The sequence below is a fragment of the Carassius carassius genome, chromosome 25, assembly GCF_963082965.1.
Source record: "Carassius carassius chromosome 25, fCarCar2.1, whole genome shotgun sequence".
NCBI lineage: Eukaryota > Metazoa > Chordata > Actinopteri > Cypriniformes > Cyprinidae > Carassius > Carassius carassius.
This window is the reverse complement of record NC_081779.1, coordinates 6478008-6484007: the sequence shown is the minus strand read 5'-3', so window position 1 is coordinate 6484007 and position 6000 is coordinate 6478008.

Below are 6000 nucleotides of genomic sequence, written 5' to 3'. Positions count from 1 at the left end.
TGAAAGAATTTAAGAGAAATCGTCTGCCTTGTTTGTTCCATAGATGTTTTCTATTTAAAGTGAAATGCTCTCACTTAAAACCCAAAAGCTGAACTGGTCTAAACTGGATAAAGTCAAATGACCTCCGTGCCCTATCAACACTGTACGTGTGACAAACCAGAACATATTGCTTCAGCAGTAAGAAGCGTTCCAGGGAAAGTCACTTCTTGTTTTTGTTTTGATATGAAATCATTCACTGCCCCTTGATAATGAATATGTTTTTCTGACCCACTGTTCAATTCTTTAAATTCCAGAAGGGCTGATGGAAACGTCTTTTCTTAAGTGGATCACGTTACAGCAGTTTCCCGCTGTGTTCTCAACATTTCCAGGTCAAACACATTCACAATAAAGATGGACCACTGGTTCTGCCGAAGAGATGGGAATTTGATCACAAACTACAGGGACAAAACAGGATATTGATGACAAGGTGGTTTCCTATGTCACTGAATGATGATATGTGTGACAAATGAACTTACAATCAACTTCATTTGACCACAAAGCAGCTCATAAGAGAGAAAACATAATCATAAACATAAAACATAAACTTCTCAAAAAAGCTACTAATACTGTTACTTTTATTAGTTTTCTATTTTACTATTACTATTTGGCTTTATGTAGATGTTGATGAGAACAGATTTGGAGGATCCTCTGCACTGAATGGGTGCCGTCAGAATGAGAGTCCAAACAGCTGATGAAACATCACAATAATCCACAAGTAATCCACATGACTCAAGTCTATCTATTAATGTCTTGTGAAGCGAAAGTGTGTGTTTGTTACACTAAACAATCCATCAAGACGTTTAAACTTCAGACTGTTGTTTCCGGCTAAATCCATAATCCATAATAACGTATCCTTCAGTGAAGAAGTCCATCCCCTATTCTCCTTTCACATCTAAATCCACCAATATATGTTTTTAGAGCTTTTTGCTCGTAAACTTGATGCATGTTTCTCTTCTGATTCAGATAAGAGAAAGCAATAATGTGGATAGAGGAATTATGGATTTTAGCTGGAAACAATGTTTAAAGTTAAAAAATATCTTAATGATGGATTTGTTTGTTATAAACATGCAGCTTTTCGCTTCACAAGACATTAATTAATGGAATAGAGTGGTGTGGATTACTTGTGGATTATTGTGAAGTCTTTTTCAGCTATTTGGACTCTCATTCTGACGGCACCCATTCACTTCAGGGGATCCATTGGTGATCAAGTGATATGATGCTAAATTTCTCCAAATCTGTTCAGATGAAGGAACAAACTCATCTACTCATTTTGAAATCATTTTCAGTTTTGGCTGAACTATTCCTAAGAAGCACCTGAGACATTCACAGATGAAACACAACTGAAAACTCCATGCATTTCTCAGGGCATAAGAAATGCAAGGATAACAAAATGCACAATAACAAAACTGAGCAATAATCAGTAGGGAACTTTGACTCCTGGACCAGCTGATTAAATTCCTCTGCTGTGACTCTATTGTACCATCTTGTTGAACTTCCGCAGCTATGCTGTTAAAGTAATGAGCACTGTGTTCACTTAAAAAGCTCCTCAGAGGTCTAAGCAGTCTAATGAGGTTGAGGCTTCAACACAGGATACTTTGCCCTGGGCCAGTTTTGGTGGATATTCATTTTTGGGGCTTTGATGTGCATATGCAGACAAAATAGGAGTGACTTGGCAGACAGATGACACAATTGTTGGGCATTCAGCTGCCATTTTGTGCCATATTTAAGTTTTGGAGTTTGTCCAGAAAGCACATCATACTCGATTTCTCCTGCTCTCTCTGCCATTCAAACACAAAAACATACCACTCGGACACTCCACACACAGAAAAGTGTTGTCAGCACCGCTCTGAAAATTATCAGTAAAATAGTCATAACCGATGTAATATGCTGCTGTTATTGATGCAGATGAAACAGATTCGCTGTTATAAGAGACACTGCTGCCATAATAAATGTAATAAATATGCTACAATTCTAATTAATTCAACACATTTTGATGAAGTGAAGCAGTTCAGTCTAATAAAATGTTGACCATATTAGTATTTGTGTTTTTTTCTGTGTACGTGTTTTTTGTTTGTATGCTTACTATAATATTGCATTATGGTACCAAGTCACTACAGATAAAAGTGGCACGCAAACATAAATGTAAAAGTTTAATTGCAAACTCATTAAACTCATCAGTCTCTTCTGTACTATTTGTATGGCACAGAGTTGCTGCCCATGTAGAGTATTCCATTTGCTGCCTTTAGTTGCTTATTTGGACAGCAAAGGAGCTTGTTGGTTTTGGAACAGAGCCAGTGTAGGGTCATGTGGCAAAACCTTGCTTCCTATATTCTCTGGCAGCCATCATAAATCCATTTCTGTGCCTGTTTTAAAGGATTTCTACCATTTTTAGTATTTAGATTGAAACAGTGGCTCTGAAAATAGTACCTTGGCACCCTCTGAGTGTCTCCAGGAGGGTGTTTCCGTGTCTGCAGGTGGTATATATACACGTCCACTACAGCGCCTTGTGGTTGGTACACTGCGGAAATATGTCTGAGAGAGATGAAAGACCTCTGTAGAGGCTAAATGACCCGTGCAGCAATGAACTCACTTCTTGTCGCTTTATATAATCAGTAAGCAGTGACTTATAAAAAGTAAACGAGTCAGTCTGACTTCTGTTGTGATTCTGAGTGGTTATACAATTCATGACATTGTACTATTCACCCTGCATTCAGCAAGAAGGAGCCAAAAAGATAAAATGGCTAGACTATATTAAAACCAAACTACGTCCAGACATTGAGTCAAGGTTTGATTACAGTCAGTCAAAACAGACCGAAGTACATTTATTCATAAGAAATTCCAAATGAAACTGGATTTTTTAAAAATCATTTAAGAATAAAGCAAACATTATAAAATCAACTAAATATCACTTATAAGTACATAAGTACATTTTATATGTTAAAATAAATAAATAAATTATTCACACTTCCATTGATTGATTTGGGGTCAGTAAAATATTCTGTTAATCATAGAATCCTGAAAAAAAAATACCACAACTGTTTTCAAAAAGTTTCCCGAGCAGCAAATCATATTATAAGAATGATTTCTGAAAGATCATGTGATACTAAAGACTGTATTTAACTTTGTAATCACAGGAATAAATTAAATTATATATATATATATATATATACACACACACACACACACACATATACAAAGAGAAAACAGTTATGTAAAATGAATAACCTTTCACGATAATACTGTTTTTATGCCATTTTTATCAAATAAATGCAGCCTTGGTGAGCATAAGAGTTTTTCAAGAACATTATACAATTTTACTGACCCCAAACTTGTAATATAGTTTAGAATAAACATATATATTTATACATACAATATATTATGCATAGTTTTGAAAAAGTTTTCATCAGTAAGTGACCACAAGGCAACTTTTACTGCAAAACTTTTTTATTTCAACTGACCGCAAGGTGTTTTCCAGAGGAGCATTTGTACATAATTAGAGGTGCTGTTTGCTCATACAAAATTAAAAAAGAACATATCATACACTATCTACACATGCCACTTCCTGCGGAGTGGCATTTAACAGGGATTGTCAGAAATCCGTTTGCACACTTTAAAGTCTGAGAGGACTTGCACTTTTGCATGCAATCACTGAGGTACAGACACATGACAGGCAAATGTCTGAATGTTGTATGTTAACAGGGGAAACAAACCTAGTGCCTGTCTTGGATGTGTTATATCATCTCCCTCAATGTATTGCAATATTCTCCATCTCAAGTATTTCCAAGGCCTGAAATCTTACCATCTGTTCATCCCACATCTTCAACTCAAAATAAGACTTTTTTGAGAAGCATATGTCTTAAGCATACCAACTAACCAATTAGCAGTTCTGAATATGACTGGGTCATAAGGACGCACACTTTATAATTCAGCTGCTAAACTGGTTTTATGGCCCTTAAAACTGTGCAAAACAACAAAAAGCAAAGCTTTCTATTACTTTAACATCATGGGGCAGAGTTATATGAACCCATAATTTTCAAGGCAGCTATAAAAGTATTTCAAAACAATTCTGATCAGTCAAACTCTATCAAAACACAAGTATAAATGTACAAACCTTATTTGGAGAAAACACCATTTTTCATTTTGAAAGGCATTTCTATACACATCTACATACACAGAGAGAACACTTCAACACATCTACAGCTTCACTCATAAACACAGACACCTAAAGCTAATCATCATCATTCTAATCATGTTAAACACTATTGATATGTTAAATATGCCACTATATTACCCAATTATCTTTCCTTTTTTCCCCTTACAATTTCAAACAACTGAATGTACGTTTTTCCTTTGAAAATATCAGTTTCAAAATCATTCTGATGGTACACCGGCTTCTAATAAGGCGAATTGCTTCTGTTTCTTTTCTGTCTGTTCCGGAAGTAAGTTTGGATGAGCGGGTACAAAATTCCTCTAAGCAACAAATATGTGTACAGCTATCCGCTGTAATTACGTCAGTGAATTCCACCCTTTTAACCGTAGGGGGCTCTAAAGTCGCAATAATACTTAAGACTACATACAGTTGCTTTAATGTTCATAATAAAAGTCATAATTAATTCAACTGATATACTCAAATCCAAAACATTTTATCAGGACAATGTCAAATCTGTATGGTTGTGTTCAGAATGGAATACTTGCCTATTGCCTACTGTATACTATGCAGATATATGTGTTATTTTCTGAAACAAACAGACAAAATTAAAAATAATACTTTATGATTAAAACAAAGTACAAATATGTGTCAATGGGATAAGAAAAACAAAGATGACTTGTTTTCACTTTGAATTAGAAAGTTGTTTTTTACTCCACTGGCAGATTATTATTATTATTATTATTATTATTATTATTTTCTTGTTTTAAGCTTAACATTTTTGTGAATTTTCTGAAAACGAGAATTAATATCTTGTGTATCTTAATTTAAGAATATTTAGATTTGTATTCTGCAAAACAAGTCAAAATACTAAATAATAAAAAAAATAATCTGCAGTTTACTGCAAAAATAGTAAATAGCATGGTAGTATGTCATTCTGAACTGCTTAACTAAAACTACGTAGTACTGAATAGTTCAGTAATGAATTTCCAAATAAAATCAAATTAAAGGGCAAATGCATCATAGCAATGTTTAATCAACAAAAAAAGTGACTCTTTTCCGAAACACAGAATCCCTCATGAAACCCATTATGAATCAAGTCAACACATTAGACCTGCATAATTCTACACATACAATCAGTTTCCTTTGACAGTAGGATGTGTTTCACACTCATTCACAGTACACTGACGCCCTCTGCAGAGCTAGTCTGGTAATGAAAATGAACTTTTAAGTTGCATAAGATTATAAGTAAATAGCCATTACATCCAACACCCTCATCAATACCTTAACTCATTAATAACATCTGAAAGTCTTTCACAGTATCAACAAATGGGAAATCAGCCTTTTCAGTAGTTCAGACTACATTAATCAGTGCTGAGATATTCTGACAAGAAAAAACATAATTAAAAAAAAAATCATAAAAAGGTTGCTTTCCATAAAAATCATATTCAATTAAAACATTCCTAAAGCTGAAGAGATAAGGAATACTTTGGCTTAAATAAACAGTATGTCAATGACAACAGAACAATAAAGTAAAAGGAATCAATTCCCATGATCATGATCATGTTTCAGTGGCTTCCATACATCACTTGTTTCACACAATAGTGTTTTAATCTAACAATCAGACATTATTGACTTTGCTGTTAATAAACAAACAAACATTAGGAATATGTATGTGTCTTGCAGAGATTGAATGGCTATTAAAAGATGAATCACTGAAAAGCCCATTTTGAGTTTTAGAAATGTGTCACATACTATGAAAAAGGTGATAATTATAAGCTTTAATGATGAAATGATTATGAAACTTTAACAAT